The 24310-nt window shown below is 39.7% G+C and overlaps 1 long non-coding RNA gene across 1 annotated transcript; it reads left to right on the top strand.

Moving 5' to 3' along the window:
- Nucleotides 1-8506: 8506 nt before the first annotated feature.
- On the top strand, nucleotides 8507-22764 carry LOC120232942. The gene is made up of 3 exons (XR_005528686.1): nucleotides 8507-8566; nucleotides 11436-11564; nucleotides 22623-22764. It is a non-coding gene; the product is annotated as an uncharacterized LOC120232942 (long non-coding RNA).
- The last annotated feature ends 1546 nt before the right edge of the window (nucleotides 22765-24310 follow it).

The raw sequence follows: 24310 nt of genomic DNA, 5'->3' as shown, positions 1-24310 counted from the left end.
GCAATATAAGCATGTTATTTAAAGCTATTGAAATAAACACCAAAAAAAGAAATGATTAAGAAGTTGAAAATGTTGCCTCTAAAGAAGGAAAAGGGATGAAGGAGACAGAACTGATATTCAGTCATAATAAATCTTGGAAAGTATCTGTTTTTTTAAATTACACACAAAAGTAACTGATTAAAAAAGAAAAATTAAATTTAAAAGGAGGTGGCTGTGTAGAAACAAAACTATTGAGAAGAGTTGTGCAGATTTAAAAATCAAGTAAGAGGAATAAATGGACAGAGTACAGAAGAGTTTTAGGGCATTCAAACTCCTCTATATGGTGGATACACATCATTATACATTTGTCAAAACCCACAGAATGTACAACCCAAGAGTGAAGCATAATGTGAACTATGAACTCCGGGTGAGAATGATGTGTCAATGTAGGTTATCAATTGTAACAAATACACTACTCTGGTGACGGATATGGGGATAATGGGGTAGGCTATGCATGTTGGAGGTAGGAGAGACCAAGGAGTATATAGGAAATCTCTACCTCTTACTGAATTTCACTAGGAACCTAAAACTGCTCTAAGAAATAGAGTCTATTTTTAAAAAACTCAAATGAGAATTAGCATATTATGCCAATTGTGATTTAAAAGTACAATAGCAAGGTAAAATGACATTCTCTGGGTACTTGGAGTCAATTCTAAATTTTTGCTAACTACATATCTTTTACCATTAATTTGCCATGTTGAAATTTAGGGTTAGAAGAAACCCCTAACCTACACGTGTTTCTATATCTCATGTTATAATTTATAAAGTTCACAAAATATATAAATTCCAGTGGGAAAACTCATGTTGATAAAATTGTTTAATATTTTTAACTGATGAAATTTGGAAAATGGTTTTGTTTAACATTTTTAGAGAAATAACACTTTTCAAACTACAGCAGTAAATAACCAATATTACTGGTAACTCAACAAATTTGGAAATACTTGTCCACCATTAAATTGTTCTATCAACTTGCCTGGTTAAGAAAAAAAACTTTCTGCCCAAAGTGTCAGAAATGGCTTATGGAGAAACAAGAAGGTGGCGAACTCTGATAAAGCACCTGTTATGTTTTTTCTAGTGACTTGACAGAGGTTTGCCAATGGAAAATTGGTTCAGTAATAAGATGAATAAGTTCTGGAGACCACACAGTGATGGTGACCATAATTAATAACACGGTACTGTATACTTGAAATTTGCTAAAAGAGTAGATCTTAAATATTCTCACACACAAAAATGTTAACTATGTGAAGTGATGGATGTGTTAGCTAACTGCACTTCACACAACCTACATATCAAATCATCACATTGTATACTTTAAACTTCCACAATGTTGTCAATTATATCTCAAGAAATCTGAAAAAAAATAAAATGCAAATTTGACCTAAAAAAAGAAAAATTATATTTCCAAGGGGCGGGGCGAGGGTGGGAAGAAGTGAAAGATTTTGAAGCAGCGCTGTCCAAAAGGAATATAATGAGAGCGATACGTGTAATTTTAATTTTTCTAACAGTCACATTAAAAAGTAATAAAAAGGTGAAATTCATTTGAATAATATATTTAATTTAATCTAACATACCCTAAATACTATCATTTCAACATATAATCAATATAAAATATTAATGAGAGATTTTACATTTTTTTGTACTGATTCTTTAAAATCTGGCATATATCTTACACTTAGAACACATCTCAATTTGCATTAGCTACATTTTAAGTGCTCAGTAACCACACATGTCTAGTATCTACCATATTTGATGGCATAGCTACAAACTATCATCTTTTATGTCCAAGCAAGACCCAAAGTTGTAGAAAGAGAATTGACTTTGAAAAAATGTCAAAAAAGCAAGAAAGACTGATCAGAGGTATCTAAATTAGCACTTTAGATCCCCTTCTCTCTCAATATCCAAAAGGCCCCTTGATTAGGACTGGCCAGGAGGAGGGATCCACAAACATTTTCTGTAAAGGACCGGATAGTAAATACTTCAGGCATTGCTGGCCATACCGTCTTGTTGCGACTACTCTACTCTGCTGTTGCAGCACAAAAGCAACCATAGACATATTCAACCCATGGGCCTGGTATTATTCTATTAAAACTTTATTCATGAGCACTAAAATTTGAATTTCATATAATTTTCACATGCCATACAATTTTTTCCAAACATTTCAAAATGTAAAAACCATTCTTAGTTCATGAGCCCCATCAAACCAGGTGATGGGCCAGATTTGGCCCACTGCCTATAGTTTGCCAACCCCTGATCTACAGGATGGGGATTAAGGCAGGGAGTGCTAAGAGATTGTTTTAATTACAGATATTTGTTGAAGACTAAACACTTAGAACTTAGGAAGCTAGAGAAAAAAAGTGTAAAAAGAACATAGGACTTAGTGTCCAGCCCTCTCTGTTTTGACTCTAATTCTGACATGGATAAGTTATTGTACCCTAGTCATAGCATTGATCTTCTCTGGTCCCCAGTTTCTTCATGCCAGCTAGATAATTACCATGGCAACTGCAATGAGTCCAACAATAGCTCATATATTCACATTGCATTAAATCAAAATTGGTAATATATTGAACAAAGTGTTTGCAAATTTACCATTTAAAATACAAGAGGAATGGCCTTGTTGAGAAATTTATAGGATTACAGAAACTAATAAAGAGCTTTAACAGTGCTATACTAATTTGGAAGCAATTCTTACCATAAGTATGTCAATAATCATTATTGTCTATGCATTATAATAAGAAGAAATTATATGTAACCACCTTGGAGCCCAATTCTAATTATTATTTATACTTTAAAGAAATAATGGATGAGTATTTTAAAATACTCAAATTTTCAGACTCTCTGCTATAATTAGTCCAAATATGTGTAGTTGTGCAGTAATTCACAATATTTCTTATTTTGTCTTATTTTACAGACCTTCCATTAAATCTCAAGAAGGCAAGCTGAGCCAAACCCTTAACCTAATGTAAAATAACTTCTCAGACATAAAACCTGAGTTTTCCTTAATGAATTAGATTATCAGAATTAAAGTGCAAATAGAAAGATAATTTGTTGATCCTATTTCCCTATTAAACATTAAGATGCTGTCTTTTTCCATAATGACCTATCCAGGAATTTCAACAATAAAAAAGCAACTGAATTAGCTATGAGGTGCAAGTTGAAGGAGACAGCATGGATTGGTCTCCCCATAACTATTCTCACCTCAGTCCCTTTTCCCTTGACTTTCTCTATCATAAAGACTAAAAAAAGCTAAGTTGTTTTAACTTCCATTATTGTTCAAGCTGGCCATGTGACGTGGTTCTGGCCATGATAAAAGGCCGAAATCCCTGTGCACTTATTTTACCTGAATAAAAATGGGAGAAGCGCTTTGTCCTCCCTTCTCCCTGCCTGGAACACAGAAGCAATGCCTGGATGCATCACAGCCATCTTGCCACTCTGGTAACAAAAGCCACTTGGACGTTACAAAGAGCCTGGATTCTTACACAGCGTCCTTGAGCCCTGGGTAACAACCTGGGCTGTCTCCCTTGGTATTTCTTGTTTTGTGAGAATAATAAAATTCTTCTTACTTATACAGCCACTATTTGCTAGGTTTTCCAGATTTGGGGGCATTTTTGGGGGGGGCAGCTAATTTTATTTGTAACAGACAAACAAGTAAAACAAGGCAGGATTTACTTGCCATCTATTACATTCTACTGATTTTCAAACTAGAGCCTACATCAGAATCACCGGAAAGACTTAGTAAAATTCAGACTGCTGGGCTCCAGCCCAGGGTTTCTAATTAAGTAGGCCTTGGATGGCTCACAAGAAATTACATTTTTAAAAAATGTTTAATGTTTATTTATTTTTTGAGAGAGAGATAGAGTGTGAGCGGAGGAGGAGCAGAGAGAGAGGGAGACATAGAATCTGAAGCAGGCTCCAAGCTCTGAGCTGTCAGCACAAAGCCCAATGTGGGGCTTGAACCCACGAACTGTGAGATCATGACCTGAGCCGAAGTGGGACGCTTAACTGACTGAGCCACCCAGGCGCCCCAAGATATCGCATTTCTAACAAGTGCCCACATGACACAGCTGCTCCTTCAGGATGACACAGTAGCATTTCACAACATAACATCAGATCATACTTTCCAAGTTCCCGTTTCCCCACTGCCTTGCTTTCTAAAAACTAAATTTCTACCTGATCTCCAGACCAAATACTCCTTAGTAATCTGCACTCCAAGTGTAAAATAAGTCACAAACAAATGAGCAGATATTGTAGTTCTGCTCCTGCCTGAAGCTAGAAGATAGGGAGAGAGCCGTCTAGCACTTGCCAGGCTAGACTATTTGCCATGTCATTTCCTGGCACATAATTATGCTGCTTGCTGACAACTATTCTACTTTCTGTCCTTCCGTAAATTGTAAATGACAGTTTGGAAGCTGTTGGCTGAAAACTCTGAAAAAGAAATCTTTACAAGGAGAGGCAAGGATAAAATCATGGTCAATTTAGAGTGGTTGTTGATAAGCTGGCCCTGAGACGCATCCTCAAGTTAGCTCACTATGAAAGAAATGGAATTTCCTGTCCCTTCGTCTTTCCCACCTCCACTCCAACCACTTAGAATCTCAAAGCATGTGATACACTCAACAATCCAAATTTCACCAGAAAGAGTTAGAAAGTCTAGTGCTTGGAAGCCTTCTGCTGCCTGCTGGAATAACACGCAGTTGAATTTTATTCTTAGGGTAGAAAGAAAAGCTCCTTCCATGCTCACACATCACCCTGTGCCCACAGCCTGGCCCCCTCCCCATAATGACATGTTTTGAAAGCCCATTGCAAAGAGCCATCAATTGAGAAAAGCAATTCAGCTGTTTCCCAGGTCTAATATTTGGTCTACTTTAGCTCCCTTCCCAGGACCTGGTCAAAATAATCCTCCTGCCCTCGTAGCTACTTTTCTAAAATATTTATTTATTTACTTTGAGAGCACATGCAAGCTGGGAAGGGGCAGAGACAGAGGGAGAGAGGGAATCCCAAGCAAGCTCAGTCTCACAAACCAAACCATGAGAACATGACCTGAGGAGAAATCAAGAGTCAGAAACTTCAACGACTGAGCCACCCAGGTGCCCCTCTGCTCTCACAACTACATTTTTTTTTTTAATTTATTTTTGAGAGAGAGAAAGACAGAGCGAGAGAGAGAAAGAAAGACAGAGTGCAAGCAGGGGAGGGGCAGAGAGAGAGAGACACACACACACAGTCTGAAGCAGGTTTCCAGGCTCTGAGGTGTCAGCACAGAGCCTGATGTGGGTTTCAAACCCATGAACCACAAGATCATGACTTGAGCTGAAGTCAGACACTTAACTGACTGAGCCACCCAGGCGCCCCTCACAGCTACACTTTTTAAACCATGCTTTCTTAACCAACTAGGGAAGATGGAGCCATCTAATTCACATACTGCTCATTCACTCCCCGTTGTGTTCAGGATCTCAGTGAATGGGGACAAAATAACTAGCCTATGTTAAATAACTAAGCCTGGCCAGGCTTCATAGAAATACAGAATTCAGGGACCAGAGCAAAGCTCATTAATCTTCCTAGGAATGACATCTAAGACCTTGACCTTATTTTACCAGTGCCTAGTCTCCTTCCTGAGCTAACAATTCATAGGTTCCCGGAATAGACTTTCATGACTGCCTATATTCCTTCAAACATTTGCAGACCTTAGCACCAGAGATTTCTGGCTTTAAACCTTTTCCAATATCTACTTTAGCCTTTCAACAAGTTTTGATTCCTTGCCATCTCCCGTGAGAAGCCTGAGAATAAGAAACAGCATATAGAAACATCTCTTACTGTACCTTCTTGCTCTAACATAGCTTTTCAACTACAGCCAGAACTCCTGTTTCCCTTTATTTTTTAACTTTATATAAATAATATATATAATACATATAATATATATATGTGTATAATATATAATATGTATTCTATAATTTTTTAATTCACATCCAAGTTGGTTAGCACATAGTGCAATAATGATTTCAAGAGTAGAATCCAGTGATTCATTCCCTATATATAACACCCAGCATTCATCCCAACAAGTGCCCTCCTTAATGCCCCTTGCCCATTTAGCGCATCTCCCCACCCATAACCCCTCTAGCAACCCTCAGTTTGTTCCCTATATTTAAGAGTCTCTTATGTTTTATCCCCCTCCTTGTTTTTATAGTATTTTTGCTTCCCTTCCCTTATGCTCATCTGTTTTGTATCTTAAATTCCACATATGAGTGAAGTCATGTTTGTCTTTCTTTGACTAATTCCACTTAGCATAATACCTTCTAGTTCCATCCACATTGTTGCAAATGGCAAGATTTCATTCTTTTTGGTTGCCAAGTAATACTCCATTGTATGTATATACACATCTTCTTTATTCATTCATCTGTCAGTGGACATTTGGGCTCTTTCGATACTTTGGCTATTGTCGATAGCACTGCTATAAACATTGGAGTACATGTGCCCCTTTGAATCAGCATTTTTGTATCCTCTGGATAAATACCTAGTAGTGCAATTGCTGTAGGGTAATTCAATTTTTAACTTTTTGAGGAACCTCCATACTGTTTTCCAGAGTGGCTGCACCAGTTTGCATTCCCACCAGGAGTGCAAAAGAGATCTTTCTCCGCATCCTTGCCAACATCTGTTGTTGCCTTAGTTGTTAATCTTAGTCATTCTGACTAGTGTGAGGTGATATCTCACTGTAGTTTTGATTTGTATTTCCCTGATGATGAGCGATGTTGAGCATTTTTTCATGTGTCATTTGGCTATCTGGATGCCTTCTTTGGAAAAGTCTATTCATGTCTTTTGCCCATTTCTTCTCTTGGTTTTTGGGTGTTGAGTTTGATAAATTCTTTATAGATTTTGGATACTAACCCGTTATCTGATATGTCATTTGCAAATATCTTCTCCCATTCCATTGGTTGCCTTTTAGTTTTAGCTGATTGTTTCCTTCACTGTGCATAAACCTAACCAAAGAGGTGAAAAATCTATACATTGAAAACTATAGAAAGCTATGAAAGAAATTAAAGAAGACATAAAAAGAAAAGGAAAAATACTCCATGCTCATGTTGGAAGAACAAATATTGTTAAAATGTTGATACTACCCAAAGCAATCTACATATTCAATGCAATCCCTATCAAAATAACAACACCATTCTTCACAGAGCTAGAATAAATAATCCTAAAATTTGTATGGAACCAGAAAAGACCCCAAATAGCCAAAGCAACCCTGGAAAAGAAAACCAAACCTAGAATTATCACAATCCTGGACTTCAAGATGTATTACAAAGCTGTAATCATCAAGACAGTAAGGTACTGGCAGAAAAACAGACACTTAGATCAATGGAACAGAACAGAGAACCCAGAAATGGAACCACAAACATATGGCCAACTCATCTTTGACACAGCAGGAAAGAATACCCAATGGAACAAAGACAGACTCTTCAGCAAATGGTGCTGGGAAAACTGGACAGCAATATGCAGAGAAATGAACCTGGACCACTTTCTTATACTTTACACAAAAATAAACTCAAAATGGATGAAAGACCTAAACATATGACAGGAAGCCATCAAAATATTAGAGTAGAAAGCGGGCAAAAGCCTCTTTGACATTGGCTGTAGCAACTTCTTACTCAACACATCTCCCGAGGCAGGGGAAACAAAAGCAAAAATGAACTATTGGGACCTAAGTTTCCCTTTAAACTAACCCCAGCCACTACATCTAGCTCCATCCTGCATTGTGGTTCAGTGAAGACAGAACATCTCTCTTGAGGTGCCTGGGTGGCTCAACTGGTTAATCATCTGACTTTAGCTCAGGTCATGATCTCATGGTTCATGGGTTCAAACCCTGCTTTGGGCTCTGTGCTAACAGCTGAGAGCCTGGAGCCTGCTTTGGATTCTGTGTCTCCCTCTCTGCCCCTCCCCTGATCACTCTCCATCTTTCTCTGTCTCTCAAAAAAAAAAAAAAAAAAAGTAACATTAAAAATAATTAAAAAAAAAAAAAGAATATCTCCCTTTTCCACTGAGCCACTTAGGGTACAAAACAGATAGATCCAGAAAACTTGGGGATAGATGGAGAATATATTTCAGACATGTCTGCTCTTCAGAGTTTGCAAAGTATGCCTAATAGCTGAGTAAACTGGAAAGCCAAAAATGTAGTTTAAAAAAAATTATGGTACAGATTCCAATGCCTTTAATGAGGTGATAAAGTATAGATATTCAGGGGCACCTGGGTGGCTCAGTTGGTTAAGCGTCTGGCTTCGGCTCAGGTCATGATCTCATAGTTTGTGGGTTCGAGCTCCGTGTCAGGCTCTGTGCTGACAGCTAGCTCAGAGCCTGGAGCCTGTTTCAGATTCTGTATCTCCCTCTCTCTCTGACCCTCCCCTGCTCACGCTGTCTCTCCCTCTCTCTCTCTCTCTCTCTCTCTCTCAGAAATAAATAAAATATTAAGAAAAAATAAAAAAATAGATATTCAGCGTGTCAAGAACATAAAGAAATGATAAATGCACAATGGAACAACACACCAAAGGTAGGTGACTAAACATGAATTATTCCAACAAATCCATAAATAAAAACACATGCCAATATATTAGTCCCCACAGGACAATTAGATCTGTCATGAGTTAAAAAAATTTTTCTAGGTCAAAGTTTGAGACTTTAATGAAAGTCGGATCTTTAGTACTACTACTAAGAATGATGCTCTTTATAGGAGTGTTTACTAAGTGCTGCAAATCTTCCACTTGCTTTGCATGGATTAATTCATTCAATCTTCACGACAACCTGTGTGCGAATATTATCATCATTTTACAAATGAGGTAAGTGAGGTAAAACAATTTAATAACTCGCCCAAGGCCTCCTAACTAGTAAGCATGAGATCTGAGGTTGAAACCTCAATCTCCAGTCTTACTGGAGAAACTGAACGTCATTATTGTTTTTGGCCTCCTCAGATATAAATGTACTATATCTGAGATTCTGCATAACTACTAAAACCTTCTGAGGGGCTCCTCAAAACTTGAAGGTGCACCCTAGGCCCCTGTATGTTGTGAAATGCACTCCAGTGCCAACATGCCCCTCAGCATCTGGTCCAGAAACACTTGACAGACTTTAGGTATCACCTTTCACAAAGCTCCTAACATGTTATTTGGTCTCTAATTGACTCAGATTTGGGGAGAGATTGGAAGAGGTGTGAGAAGAATCAGATTGCCCTGCTAACATTGGGCAACTATCAATAAAATAAAACTGTCATAAACACTGTGAATCAACAGACTTGGGCTCTGGTACTGACTCTATACTTGCCTGGCTATGTAAACAAACAAAGCCACCAGTATTTATTTATTGAGCATTGTTCTGGCTATCTACTTCTTAGGTACAAAGTACCCCCAAATTAGTGGCTTAAGGGAACATCATTTTGTTATATCTCATGATTTTATGAGTCAGGAATTTGGGCAGGGCTCCACTGAACGATTCTTCTGATCCCCATGCTATTAACTGGGATTCCTCAGTGGTATTCAGCTGGTGGATGGGCACACCTGGAGGGTTCAGGATGGTTTCTTTCACATGTCTGTAGGTGATGGCTGCAAGGCTAGCCTCAGTTAAGACTGTAGAGTAGAGTGCCTGTACCTGGTCTTCCAGCATGATGGGGTCAGAATCCTTATCAAGTGGCTGGTTTCCCTCACGGTGAGCATTCTAAGAGGCTTGGTAAGCTGCAAGGTGTATTATGTCCTAGCCTCAGAGTTCCAGAAGAGCACGTCTGCCATAAGCTATTAATTAAGAAATTCACTAGTCTAGTCCCGAAACAAGGGGAGGAGAAACAGATTCCATCTCTCAGTGGGAGGAGTCGCAAAGAAAGAAGGCATCTTTATCTGCTGCAAGCACTTACTTTGTGCCATGCACTATTCTAGTCAGTGGGAATTCTATGAAGACAAAATTTACAAGGCTCGTGTTCTCCTGGGTTAGATGTGTGCTTTTCCATATAAAATATAACATTTTCCTTTTGGAACTGTCTTTTCTATGACTGTTCACTTAAGATGTGGCCCTTCTTGATTCCCCAGGAGGATAGACTGGTGCTATAAAGAGCCAGGATAGTAAATATTTTTGGCTTTGCAAGCCACACCATCTGTTGCAACTACTCAACTCTACTGTTTGTAGCTCAAAAGTAGCTATAGACCATTCGTAAATAAGTGGGCATAATTGTGTTCCAATAAAATTGTATTTACAAAAACAGGCATTGGTCCTGATTTGGCTTGTAGACCATAGATTGCCAAACCCTGACCTAGCAGATAACAGATACTCAAATAAATACTAGCTGAATGGATGAATTTTTAAAGCCTGGAATTTGAAGAAGAAACTATACATGAATACTTGTATGAACTTTCATTCCTTCAATGCTCATCTGTTCCTTTTCACACAGATGTAGAGAAGCCCAAACTAACATTCAGGTCAGACCCATAGGAGCTCAGGGACATCAAGGGTTGAGGCACAAAGGGATCAGGCCATGAGACCAATAATGTAAGCCTGGATTAGGAAAAGCAGTTTAAAATGTTCCAAGTATACAGGTCAGAATTTGTAGGAGAACAGGAATTCAGGTTAAGAAGTTAGGAACAAAGGGAGAGTGTGTCAGTTTTAGCAATTGATTTAATATACCATGCTTCATCAACTCTAAGATACCATTTATGGGGGGAAATGTCACCAATTAAATAATGAAACACCCTGCTGTAAAATGCATCCCAATTTTGGAGGTGTTAAAATGTGTGTGTGTGGCGGGGGGAGAATGCCAGAGAACTGATAAAATATCATAAATTCCCTCATTCATTTGTCCAGAAAACAAACCAAAGCAAAGTACCATTTATAGAGTGTGTTTAAGTCCTAAGCACTTTCCATAAATATTTCTGTGCAATCCTCACATCCACTTAAAGTGGCTCATTATCTTCTCTGCTCCCCACACTCCTGCCTCCTTAAACACTTTTGGTTTGTTGGACAGGCCATTCTCTTCTCACCCAGGTGCCTTGAGAATATTATTGCCTGTCTCTGCACCTCTAGCTCTTTCCCACAGTTCATCCCTACACAGCCTTCAGCCATCTGCCCTCTTGTTTCTGTCTCAAGAAAACATTTCCTAAGCAAGATGCCCATATTAGTATAGTTCAGCAAATCTAAGATGTCATTAACTCTAAGACACACAACTATTATACCACCAAGAAAGAAAACCACACTGACAATTAAATCATGACCCACTAGCAGACATAATACACACCTCAATCTCACAGATGTTAAAATGTGGGAGGAAAATGTATGCTTTGGAACTGGTGAAATCTGTAGTTTGATGCAAGTCAGTGATTTTCAGAAAGACTTGATACATGTGCTGAAAGGTAATGTCACCTTCCACACTATCTGTCTTTCAGAACAATGGAGGAGATGAAGAAAATTTTACTCAAAGGAATTCCTAGGGAAGCTACAAGCAGCGGGAAGACTCAGAAAGCCTGTTCCTTGTTGGAGAACTCGGAAGGTGGAGGGAGAAACATGAGGGGAGAGTAAGCAGGGGTGGTGGGTGGGGAGAGAAAGTCAGCTAGTAGCTGCTGAGATAATGGGAAGTTCAGGAGGCAGTTGAAAATCTTCCTCTAGGAGAGCCCCAAAGATGGATTAAATCTATATGCTAACCAGCTCATAATGGATTTAAAAACAAAACAAAACAGGAGCACCGGGGTGGTTCAGTCGGTTAAGCATTTGACTTTTGATTTTGGCTCAGGTCACGATATCTCACGTTTCATGAGATCAAGCCCCTCATCAGGCTCTGTGCTTTCTGTGTGGAACCTGCTTGGGATTCTCTCCTCCCTCTCTCTCTCTGCCTCTCTCTCCCCCTCTCAAAAATAAATAAGTAAACTTAAAAAAAAAAAAACTGGCAGAGAAGCTATGAACTCTGGTAAGCTCAGGGCAGAATCAAGATGACCAACATGAATTGAGCCATGGGATCCTGTGGACATCCAGCCTGGAATTGAGAGCACCGTGGGAAGAGCCCCACATCTGCTCAAGCTATGCAACTGTAGGGTCTCAGCCACATCAATCTTCCAGAGCAGGAGGTGGATTTGAGGTGATCCAGGACACATAGGTTCATCTTCTGACTGCTTGGATAGCAGGGGAGGTACCACCAAGCAGAATGCAGTATTAGAGTTGTTTTGGAGGTCAAGAAGCTAGAAGCCAGAGAAGCTAAAGGAATTTGACCCTTGGAATCAATTTAGGGATGCATAGCTGGTAACCACTAATATTTGCTAAAAATCTTGATGCCATGTCCTATAGACTGAATGTGCATCCCTGAAATTCATATGTTGAAACCCTAACCTCCAATGTGATAGTATTTGGAGGTAGGACCTTTGGAAAGAAATTAGGTCTAGATGGTGTTATGAGGGGGGAGCCTCCATGATGAGATTGATGCCTTTATAAGGAGATGAAGAGACAAGAGCTTGCTCCCAGCGCTCTTTCTCTCTCCACCATGTGAGCAAACAAGAAGGCTCTGTAAACCAGGAAAGTTTCCTTCACCAAGAACCGGACATGCTGGCATGCTGATCTCTCACTTCCACATCCAGAGATGTGGGAAATCAATGTTTTTGCCTAAGCCACCAAGTCTACGGTATTCTGTTATAGCTGTCTACAAACTGACTATGACACTGTAATTTGCAATCACAACAAAATGTCTTCATGAGACCCAGGCAGCTCTGAAAACAAGTGCCAAGCTCCCCTGTGCAAGTACCCACATCTAGGCTGAGGGGGCAGAATGAACGTGCTTACCAGCCAAGTTAGCCTCATGGTGACTTCAAGTAGAAACGAAAGCACAGACTGTCTTTCTAATGGGGTCCCAGAAATTAACCCAGGGAGACACAGAACACTCTGTGTTCATAGCTCTGGCTATGGTCTGTTTATATTCCTCCTAAGTGTAGGTAGCAAGGGCTCAGTGGCATGGGCTGGCAGTCCCAGAGAGACAAAATCCTCTAGCACTAGAGGGCTCTAGACTGACACAGGGGTGTAGACACAGGATGGCTAGCTAAGGGTGGGCAGGTAAGGTACTTGCATAAAGGAAGCCAGGTGGGGACTGTTGAAGCCCCATCTAAAGGGAAACCAGAATCAGAACTTGGTGACTATTGGCTCATGAGGAAGTAACCATGTACTCCCAGATTTTCCTATGAAAGAGATAAATGGAATTCCAATGTCCATGGCAATTTTCCAGATCTTCAAATATTGGTGGCTAATTTAATTTTTTCATAATACTCTGAGACTAGTCTGAAGAACTGATTTATCTGCCAGGTTCCCTATTTACCATCTCTAGGCAGGGCCTTTCAGCGAAGTGTAGACCTCTGCCTCACCTTCCTATCCTTATAGGAACCTTCCATAATCACTTCAAATTAAAGGCTACAGAAGAGAAGAGCCACTAAATGTATACGATGGTGCTTAAGGCAGGGAAAGAGGAACAAATAGAGGATGCTGGTCACTACCTGGTAGCAAGTGCAATTGATTGTTCCATCTCAAGGGCTGTCTTCCACCAATTCTCAGGGAAGTCAGAAGAGGGCAGGGTAGGGATCCACACAGAGGGCAAACAGTGGCCCTGGCAGCAGGAGGAGCCTTTTTGAGGATTTTAAAGCAGTAAGGCCCTCAGTCCACTTGGGAACTAGAGGAACCCTGAGGTGGCTGGACCAGGGTAAATGGGTAAGAGTGGTGGGAGATGAGGCTGGGGTAGTAGGCTAAAGCCAGATCACAGGATCTGAGAGCACAGCCAAGTGTATGGGCTTTGTTCAAGAGCTGTGGGGGGCTATCGGATAGACAGGAGCAGAGGCACGGCCTGACTTGATTTGTGTTTCACAAAGTTCACTTTAGAAAAGGGATTCTCCACATGGGTCAAGATAATTCTTTGTTGTGTCCTGTGCACTCTAGGATGTTTAGCAACATTCCTGGCCTCTACCCACTAGATGCCAGGGGGTTAGCAACCACCTCCCCTACTGTGACAAACAAAAATGTCTTGAACATGTCTAAGTGTCCTGGGGGGCAGAACTGCTGTAGTTGAGAACCACTGTTTTAGATGATGGGTCCAAGGGACACCAATGGTTGTGGGGAGACCAGTTAGAAGGTGCTTACAGAAATCCAGGGAAGAAAGAATTGTGACTTAAACTAGTGTGTAGTCTCGAGAATAATAATCATAGTTGCTAGCTTGCCTTACAACTATTAGCGCCATGTTATAGAAGAGAAAACTGAGGACAGAGAGCTTAAGAGACTTGTCCCCAATGGGATAGTCAGGACTCAAGCACAGGCAGGTAGGATATATTTTGGAGCCAGAACCAACAGGACTTATGATGGCATAAGGTGGGAGAAGACAAAGGGGAATGGCAAGGCTACTCTGCTTTGGGGCATAGTAATGGTGGGTGGAAGTGACATTTACTGAAAGAGGAACAGATTGTGGGGGAGAACAGAGGAAGTAAAAAATTCCGTTTTTGGACAATGTTACATTTGAGGTTCCCATAAGACATCCAAGTAAAGGGATCAAATAAGCAGTTGGAGTGGCTTAGAATTATTCTGGGTAAAAATTCTGCATTCATTCCCATTTAGAGTTTTAGTTCCAGTTGTGGGTAAGATCATCTACACAAAGTGAAGAATGAGAAGGAAAGTTGTATAACTTTCCTATTGCTTTTTCTGCTCCTTTTTGCTTTCTCCTTCTCTCCTGAAAATATCATCTGACAGACTGGCAACTCTTTTAAGGAGATATAAAGGCCAAGTTTGACCCTTCAGCCATTCCATCCTATTCCATTATTCAAGTGACCACCATTATTTGGCATTTTCTTTCCAGGAGACCTGTAACTCGGAGAGGTATGAAAAACTTGTTTTTCATATTCCAGGCCATAAATAGCTCTCAAAAGCTCAGATTGGTTAAGTAGAGGTGGTGTAATTAGTGATTAAGAGTTCCATTTCTGAAGCCAGAATGCAAGGGTTTGAATCCTAGCTCCATAATATATCCGCACATGAACTTGGGAAAGCTACTTCAGCTCTCTAAACCTGTTTCCTCATCTGTAAAATGAGCTTCATAGTAGCTGCTGAAGCTTGTTGGCTTGTTTTAAGAGAATGCATGCATATAGCAGGGTGCCTTGCCCATAGTACCGACTAAATATTAGCTGTTCTTATTAATTCAGATGAACTATAACTAAATGGGCCATGTTGCTTATAAAATTTTTGAGCGAAGTCAATTCAAAGCACTGACAGATAGAAAGAATGACAGTCCCTCAGCCTAACTAGGTAGAGAAATGCTAAAAGAGATGAATTTCTACAGTGTGAGAAGATTGTGGTTGCCCATGTGGTCAGATGCTATCAAGAGCCCTGAAAGAGCTCTTTGCCTCGTCCTCACACTTCATATTTCCTGATACATAAAATCCCATTTGCATAGGACAAAGCCCCCCATTCCTGTGTTCAAGGATTCAGGGAGGAGAAAGATGATTAATTTGATCCCCACCAAGTATAACAAAAGCAAACAAGAGGTAAGAGGCAAACCCCAGAAGACAAATCTCAGCTCCTTCTCAGATCTGTGGACAAGGAATAACTTCCTTGCTTTTGGACAATAAATGAATTGTTCCTTTGGAGCTGAGGTGATAACAGAGATACAGGCCTGGGCATTAAGGCTGGGTCACAGAGGCTGTCATTTTTACTGTGCGTCAGAACCACCAAGTGATACCTATCATTCAGGTAGGGTCTCACTCAGAGATTCTGAGCCAATTGGCAGGGGCACAACCATTTTGGAGTACTGTTTGGCAGTTTCTTACAGAGTAAATGTACATCTGCTCTATGATCCAGAGAATCCCTCCTAGGTACACACTTAACTGAAATGAGTGCTCATGTGCACCAAGGACATGCACAAGAATGTGCAGAGCAACTTCATTTACAGTAATACAAAAATTGGAAACAACCTAAATGTACACGTACAGTACAATGGGCAAATAAAATGTAGTAGCTGCATGCCATAGAACAGTACACAGCAATGGAAAAGAGCAAACCTCTGATACAACAGCATGGATGAACCTCATGTATAACATCGAGTGAAACAAGCCAGTACAAGAGTATACACTATATGGGGCGCCTGGGTGGCTTAGTCGGTTAAGCGTCCGACTTTCGCTTGGGTCATGATCTCGCGGTTCGTGGGTTCGAGCCCCGCGTCGGGCTCTGTGCTGACTGCCGGCTCAGAGCCTGGAGCCTGTTTCAGTCTGTGACTCCCTCTCTCTCTGACCCTCCCCTGCTCACGCTCTCTCTCTCTCCTAGAAATAAGTAAAAAAAAAAAAAAAAAAAAAGAGTATACACTATATGATTCTATTTACATGAAGTTCAAAAATAGACAGGACTCATCTATGGTGATAGAGGATGGAAAAGTGGTAACCCTAGGGGAAGGTGATGAATGGGAAGCATGCTTCTGAGGTGCTGGGAATGATCTATCTTGACCTGGGTAATGGTAACACAAGTGGATACACCTATAAAAATTCATTATGTTGTATATTTAAGATTTTTGCTCTCTGTGTGTATATTTCTTTGTTTATTTTAAATCTCAGTCATAACCTTTAAAATCTTAAAATTATAAGTAATTCTTAATAAATGGCCAGAACTGAGAACCACTACCACCACGCTACCAGGACTGCCAGAGTATTGTTCTCTTATCCACTCCCAGCTTTGTCCTTAGGTGGCAAATTTCACCATATCATTCTTTGCTCTTACAAAGCCAACCATGAAGCCTCTGTGAGGCCAACAGAGAAAGCACCAAGTGCATCATTTAAAATTCCTATTAAGGCTATTGTCTTTACTAATTCAGCTTTCCTGCACTCTGCAATTGTTCATGGGAGTTGAGAATTCTCTTGTCAGACTTTAAACTCTGCAGGTGAGGCCCGTATTTCCACAAAAAAATCTATGGCATAAACAGTTGACTTCTTACCATTCCCCTGGGTTAGAACTTTCCCTCTCTTCACCGTAAGTCCAAGTAAGGAATTATGAAATATTAGAACTATGTAGAAGCCTGAGAAATAATACACTCTGACACCCAGACGGGTGAAATAATTCGTCCTATGTCACCCAAGAAATAAGTAGTCTCCTAACAGTCTCACTATCTTGACGTCCTGACACTTTGCCATTAATGTGCATTTCTGAATATAGGAATACTGTCCCCAGTGCTACCTGGTGAACGCTGGACATGATAGCAGAGGTCTTAGCAGGTTTGGTTTTTGTCTATTGAACATTCTTCCACCCAGGCATTAGCTCAAAAGGCACCTCTTATCTTTAGTGTTACACTCTATTGATGGGGCACCAATAATCCTAGGGCCCTCCTGTGTGCCCAGTCACTCTCCATCTGAGGATGCCAGACAACCTACCTCAAACTCTCTCAATCTGAAACGTGAGGAGTGAAAGAAGGATAGAAATGTTACAGTGCAAAAGACACTGATCAAATATAGGGCTGTAATCTGAATTTGCCTCCCAACTGACCATAAATAAATCATTAATCAGTTTGCTAATCTATAACATGGGAGAATGAACTATGGTTCAAATATTTCACTGATTGGGGTGTCTGGAGGCTCAGTCAGTTAAGTGTCCAACTCTTGACTTCAGTTTCAGGTCATGATCTCACATTCGTGGGATCGAGCCCATGTTGGGCTCTATGCTGACAGTACTGAGCCTGCTTGAAATTCTCTCTCCTTCTCTCTGCCCCTCCCCTGCTCTCTGTCTCTCTCTGTCTCTCTCTCTCTCTCTCAAAATAAATAAACTTTAAAAAACTAAAAAAATCCAAATATTTCACTGATTATTATAAGTATCAAATGAGACAAAGTTTATAAAACTACCAAAAGCCTCTACCCAAACACACAAGGCTTCCTCTTGTTTTTTTCATGCTACTAAATGTGCCTGTGAAGTCAAAGGAGGAAAACGGTTAGAAATGTGCTGATGGATGGTTTCTCTACTAAAATATTTTCTAGCAAAAGACATCTTGTTAATAAGCTACTGTGTATACTATAACATATATTTCACAATTTATCTACCTCCTGCAGGATGTCAAAATAATTGGCCTATAATATTTCTAAAATATAGTCAGCCATCTCTGGATTTATTATGTGAATATACATTTGCATAATGATGACTGAATTTACACATCGTGCATCTTTCCAGAATTTAGGCTTCCATTACTCTTTCTTTCAAAATCACAAGTCTTGTTACAAAATGCAAGAGTCTCTAAGCATGGTTACCTTTTTTTTTTTTTTCAGCATAAAAATAAGTGATGGAAGCAGTGTTCCAACCGTTAGACTGGAGATGAGAGATTAGTAATCATTGATTACAAACTTGGAATTTTTCCTGCATTGGTCAGGGAAGAAATGGTTACAGATCTGCTGCCCAACTCAGTCATGGCAGCAACCCTAGCCTCAGTAATTTGGCAGAACACTTGAAGGAGAAGCATTGCTGCCACCACCACTTTATCTGCTGGTGGGAAAGACTTTGCCTACCTCAATCCAAGAGGGGTGGAAATAGGGAGGAGGTGGCCCAGTAGATACTGAGCTGGCACTGTTGATTGACTGTCCCAAAGCCATTCCCAGTTCCATTCTCCCTGATGCCTCACACTACAGAGTGAAATGTCAAGTGCTTTCACATACTCTCTTGCAGCTTTGTGCTACTATATGACCCAGCCATGGCCTATAAGACACAACTGAATTTTTACTTTTTTTTTTTTGTCCTTAGGGCATATTTCATTAGGAATATACAGTTAAATCACTGCAGGGTTTTTTGGTTTTTTTTTTTAATTTTAGAGACAGAGCACAAGCAGAGGAGGGGGCAGAAGGAGAGAATCTTACAGGTTCCATGCTCAGCACAGAGCCCAACACAGGGCTCGATCCCACAACCCTGGGATCATGACCTGAGCTGAAATCGAGTCAGACACTCAATCAGCTGAGCCACCCAGGTGCTCTCAAATCACTGTGCTTTTAAGGTCATTTGAAATATTTCTTGTCTCTGTACTTTGGCCATTCTTATTATACCTTTAGACTGGTTTATTTTTCTTTTTACTTTTAGGAAATTATTTTCAAATTAAATTTTGTTTAGAGCTATGTAAAATATTGACATGATTTCAAAGACCAATCTACAAAACATAATGTACCAGAAAATCCAATTTCTATCCCTATCTCTTCAATACGGTTTCCTTCTTCTTCCAATGTGTAGATATTTTTAAAGTGTTTGGCTTATTTTTCCACTGATTTTTTCTTTTCTTTTTAAATAATTTTAGATTTACAGAAAGTTGCAAAGATAATACAGAAAGTTCTCATATACTTTTCATCCAGTTTCCCCTATTGCTACATCTTACCAAACCATGATACACTTTTCAAAACTAAGAAATTACCACTGGTATAATACTACTAACTATGAACTTCTTTCAAATTTAATTATATTATTATTGTCCCACTGATGTCTTCCTTCTGGGCCAGGATCCCATCCAGGATCCTGCACTAGATTTACTTGTCATGACTCCTTAGTTGTCTCCAATCTGAAATGGTTTATCAATCTTTCTTTGCCTTTCGTGATTTTGACACCTTTGAAAAGGACTGGCCATGTGTAGCAACATGGATGGACCTTGAGGGTGTTATGCTGAGCGAAATAAGTCAGGCAGAGAAGGACAAATATCATATGTTTGCACGTATAGGAGGATTAGGAGGAACTTAACTGAGGAACATGAGGGAGAAGAAGGGGGGAAATGGTGGGGGAAAGGGAGAGAGGCAAACCATGAGAGACTCTTGAATGCTGACAAAAACTGTGGACGGGGGGGGGGGGGGGGGGGGGAGATGGGCATGGAGGAGGGCACTTGTGGGGATGAGCACTGGGTGTTTTATGGAAACCAATCTGACAATAAACTATTTGTAAAAAAAAGAAAAAAAGAAAGAAAAGGACTGGCCAAGTATATAAAGTTCTTTAATTTGAGTTTAAATGATGGTTCTTCATGGTTAAATTCAGGTTATACATTTTAGGTAAGAAAACCATAGAGGTGATGCTGTGCCCTTCTCAGTGCATCCTATCAGGAGGTACACAATTCAATTAACCCCATTACCAATGAGGTTAATTTGGTTAAGGTGGCATCTGCCTAGGTTTCTCCACTATAATGTTATTATTTTCCCTTTGTAATTACTAAATATTTGGGGGGAGATACATTTAAACTATGCAAACATGTTATTTCTGGTTAAACTTGCTTTTTTCAAAGTTTATTTATTTATTTTGAGATGGGGCGTAGGGGCAAAGAGAGAGAATCCCAAGCAGGTCCCACACTGTTAGCACAGAACCTGACTTGTAGCTCGAACCCACAAACCACGAGATCATGACCTGAGCTAAAGTCAGACACTTAACTGACTGAGCCACTCAGGCACCCCAAAACTAGATTTTTTTAAAAAGCTGGGTGATGAGTATGTGGGGATCATTGTATTAGACTCTTTTGTCTGTTTTTGAAAATGTCCATAACAAAGTTTTTTTAAACAGCTTTATTGAGGTATAATTCACATATTATATCTGCTTAAATTTTTATCTGCTAATTTTAACATCCATTATTAATTTGCCTAAAACAATTATTACTGTAGCTTTTGTCAAATGGTGAGTTTCTATTTCCATCATTCTTTCCATATTTATTATTAAAATCTCATCAAAAAAGAACTTCTCTTTCATTTATCATTTTACTCACTTACTTATGTCAGTATGGATTCATGGATATTTATCTTATTCTATTGGTTATAATCCATTACTATCATAATTTGTTTTGATGCTAGTATTTTCCCAGCTTTGGCCATTGAGAGCTTCTTCACATTGACTCACATGCCCTTTCAACCCATCCCCATGCGTTTTGAGCACTTTTACTTTCTGACACCATAAGATGTTTCTTGTATTTTCCCTGCCCCAGCCCTGGAATCAGTCATTTCTCTAAGGAGTCCTAGTTCCTTTTACTGGATAATGGTATTTTAAAGCCAAGATTTGAGCACTATATGTGGTCCTTGTTATTGGGGTGTCACTGAACTTCATCAAAATTATTATTATTATTACTATTATGTTCTACAAAAGGTACTGTGAAGAAAATGAAAAGACAAGCCACAGATTGATTAAAAAATATTTCTAAAGCATTTATTTGATAAAGAACTTGTTCCTAGAGTATTAAAAAACTTCTCAAAACTCAGTAGTAAGGGGTGTCTGGCTGGCTCAGTCAGTAGAACATGTATCTCTTGATCTCAGGATCATGAGGTCAAGCCCCAGGTTGGCCATAGAGCTTACTTAAAAAAAAAAAAAAAAAAAAGCACACCTCAATAGTAAGAAAATAAACAACCCAATTTAAAAATGGGCCAACGGGCTCTTGGGTGGCTCAGTCAGTTGAGTGTCCGACTTCAGCTAAGGTCATGATCTCATGGTTTGTGGGTTCAAGCCCCACAATGGGCTCTGTGCTGAGAGCTTGGAGCCTGGAGCCTGCTTCAGATTCTGTATTTCCCTCTCTCTCCCTGCCTCTCCCCCACTTGTGTTTGCTCGCTCTCTCTCTCTCTCTCTCTCTCTGTCAAAAATAAAAATTAAAAATTAAAAAATTTTAATGGGCCAAGAATCTGACTAGACTTCAGTAAAGATACACCGGTGGCAAATGAGCATATGAAGAGATGCTCAACATTGTTAGTCATTTGAATGTGCAGATCACACCACAGTGACACAATATTATACACCTGTTGAACTGCCAAACTTGAAAAACAAAAACTGATAGTACCAAGCACTGGTGAGGATACAGAGCAACTAGGACTCTTATACCCTGCTGGAGGGGATGCAAAATGGCATGGAAGATGGTGTGGCAGTTTCTTATAAAGTTAAACATACACTTCAGACACAACTCCGCAATCCCACTTCTAGGAATTTACCCAAGAACAATACAAATTTATTATGTTCACACAAAAACTTTACATAAATGTTTATATTGGCCTTATTCATAATCACCAAAAACTAGAAACAACCCAAATATCCCCCATTGGAGAACATATAAACAAATTGATACTCTCATTTCTTGGCAATGAAATGGAACAAACTACTGATAAAACATATAACAATATGGATAAACATCAACTGCATTATGCCAAATGAAAGAAGCCAGATGCCAAAGGCTACATCCTGTATGACTCCATTTATATGCCATTCTGCAAAAGACAAAACAATAGGGACAGAAAACAGATAAATGCTTACCAGGGACTAGGGTTAGGGTACAGGATAATTACAAAAGAGCACCAGGGAATTTTTTAAGTCAATGAAAATGTTCTATATTTTGCTTGCCATGGTAGCTATGTAAGTGTTAAATGTAACACGTCATGGTGGTTACATGCATTTGTCAAACTTTACAGACTATATACCAAAAAGAATGAATTTCCCATATATAACCTATTCTTCCGTTTAAAATATGGGGGGGGGGCAGGTGGGAGGGCAGATGAGAAATTCAAATCACATCTCTGAAACTCCAGATTATCTGCCTTGTCAAAGGCTGTCCACAACACTTAACAGGGTGCCATTTAAATTTTCTATAACTTTTTGTGTTTCCGTGATCATAGGCCTGGAAATAGCCACGAATCACCATGTGGATAAAGTGCCTTGGACATTTGGAACAGAGTTTTACAAGAAAAGATGAGAAGAGCAGCTATTCTTCTATGCTGATAAAAGGTGTAAGAAATAAACCACGTTAAGAGGCTTAAAGGCCTAGAGTTCTGGCAATCTTAATTTAAGAGATGCAGGTGGGCCAATTACTCTCTTCGAATAAAAGGCAGAAAATCTTCCCCAGCTTTGTTCAAGCCAGTGAGTCATTCTGTATGAATCTCTTCATAAGGATTCCTCAAAGCGCCAGGCATTGCTCATTACTGTGGCTGGGAAGAGGTGTCCACTTGCTCTGAAGAGCTTTCTCTGCTCTGTCCTCTCTAAACCTGAAGTTGGGTTTGTTTTCATCCTAATGTCTTTCTCCCCTCTCCCAATTAAATCCACATCTCTTTCTTCATCCCTAACAGCCATTCTATCCTAATTAGGCCAGGCCTTTGCAAGCCGTGACCCACAGGCCAAATCTGGCCTGCTGTACGTTTTTGTACAACCTGTGAGTGAAGAATGGTTTTTCACATTTTTTTAATGGTTGAAAAAAACCAAAAGGAGAATAATATTTCATGAAGCATGAAAATTATATCAAATGTGAATTTCACTGTGCATAAATAAAGTTTTATTGGAACATAGCCCTGCCCATTTGTTTCTGTATTATCTATGACTGACTACTTTAGCTCTCCAACAATAGGGAAACTGCAGAAAACAAAAAACCATGTGACTTGCAGAGCCTAAAATATTTACTATTTGGCCCTGTACAGAAAAAGTTTACCGACCGCTAATTTAGGCATTTTCATTCTCTTGTCTGTATGTTGATGTCCATGCTGTAAGTTTATAAAAAGGCAAGGCTAAGCAGCATCCTTTCCACACTAGATCATGTCTCTATGACATCGTAACAAATTGTGCCCTTGCAGAATACCTTTTGCTGCTGCTAAGGGGAATAAAGACACGTAGCATTCCAGTAGGAAAAGAAATAATTTGAGGAAAACAGTGGATTTCTTCTTTCTAAAACTATCTACTGTGGGTGCCTGGGTGGCTCAGTCTGTTAAGCACTGGACTTCAGGTCAGGTTATGATCTCACAGTCCATGAGTTCGAGCCCCACATCAGGCTCTGTGCTGATAGCTCAGAGCCTGGAGCCTGCTTTGGATTCTGTGTCTTCCCCTCCTCCACTCATGCTCTATCTCTCTATCTCTCTCTCTCAAAAATAAATAAATGTTAACATTTTTTAATAAAATAAAATGAAACTATCTACTTAGGTGTTCCATGTTAAGAGTATTCCAGTCTTATAGGAGATTTGTAGAGTCCAAAGCAATTACTCTTCCCCATCACTTCGCAATATCCAGCCACTCAACTCAAAGAACACTTTACCATATCTATCAACTCTGCAAGTTACATTGTCTTTCCAATGTAAGTATAAGGGTAACAATCATATCCAGAATTGTGATGAGCAAGTTACACTGATTCTGGGCATTTGTCTACAGCTGCTCATATTCTAGCATTGCTCATATTTTCTTTTAACATTAATCAGATTATAAAGCCAAATGATAGGAGTGCCTGGGTGGCTCAGTTGGTTAAGCATCCGACTTCGGCTCAGGTCACGATCTCATGGTTCATGGGTTCGAGCCCTACGTCGGGCTCTGTGCTCACAACCAGCTC

The sequence above is a fragment of the Hyaena hyaena genome, unplaced genomic scaffold, assembly GCF_003009895.1.
Source record: "Hyaena hyaena isolate Hyena2069 unplaced genomic scaffold, ASM300989v1 scaffold_80, whole genome shotgun sequence".
In the NCBI taxonomy this organism is placed as follows: Eukaryota; Metazoa; Chordata; class Mammalia; order Carnivora; family Hyaenidae; genus Hyaena; species Hyaena hyaena.
The sequence above is the reverse complement of the archived record's forward strand: the minus strand, read 5'-3'. Positions and strand labels throughout refer to the sequence as shown.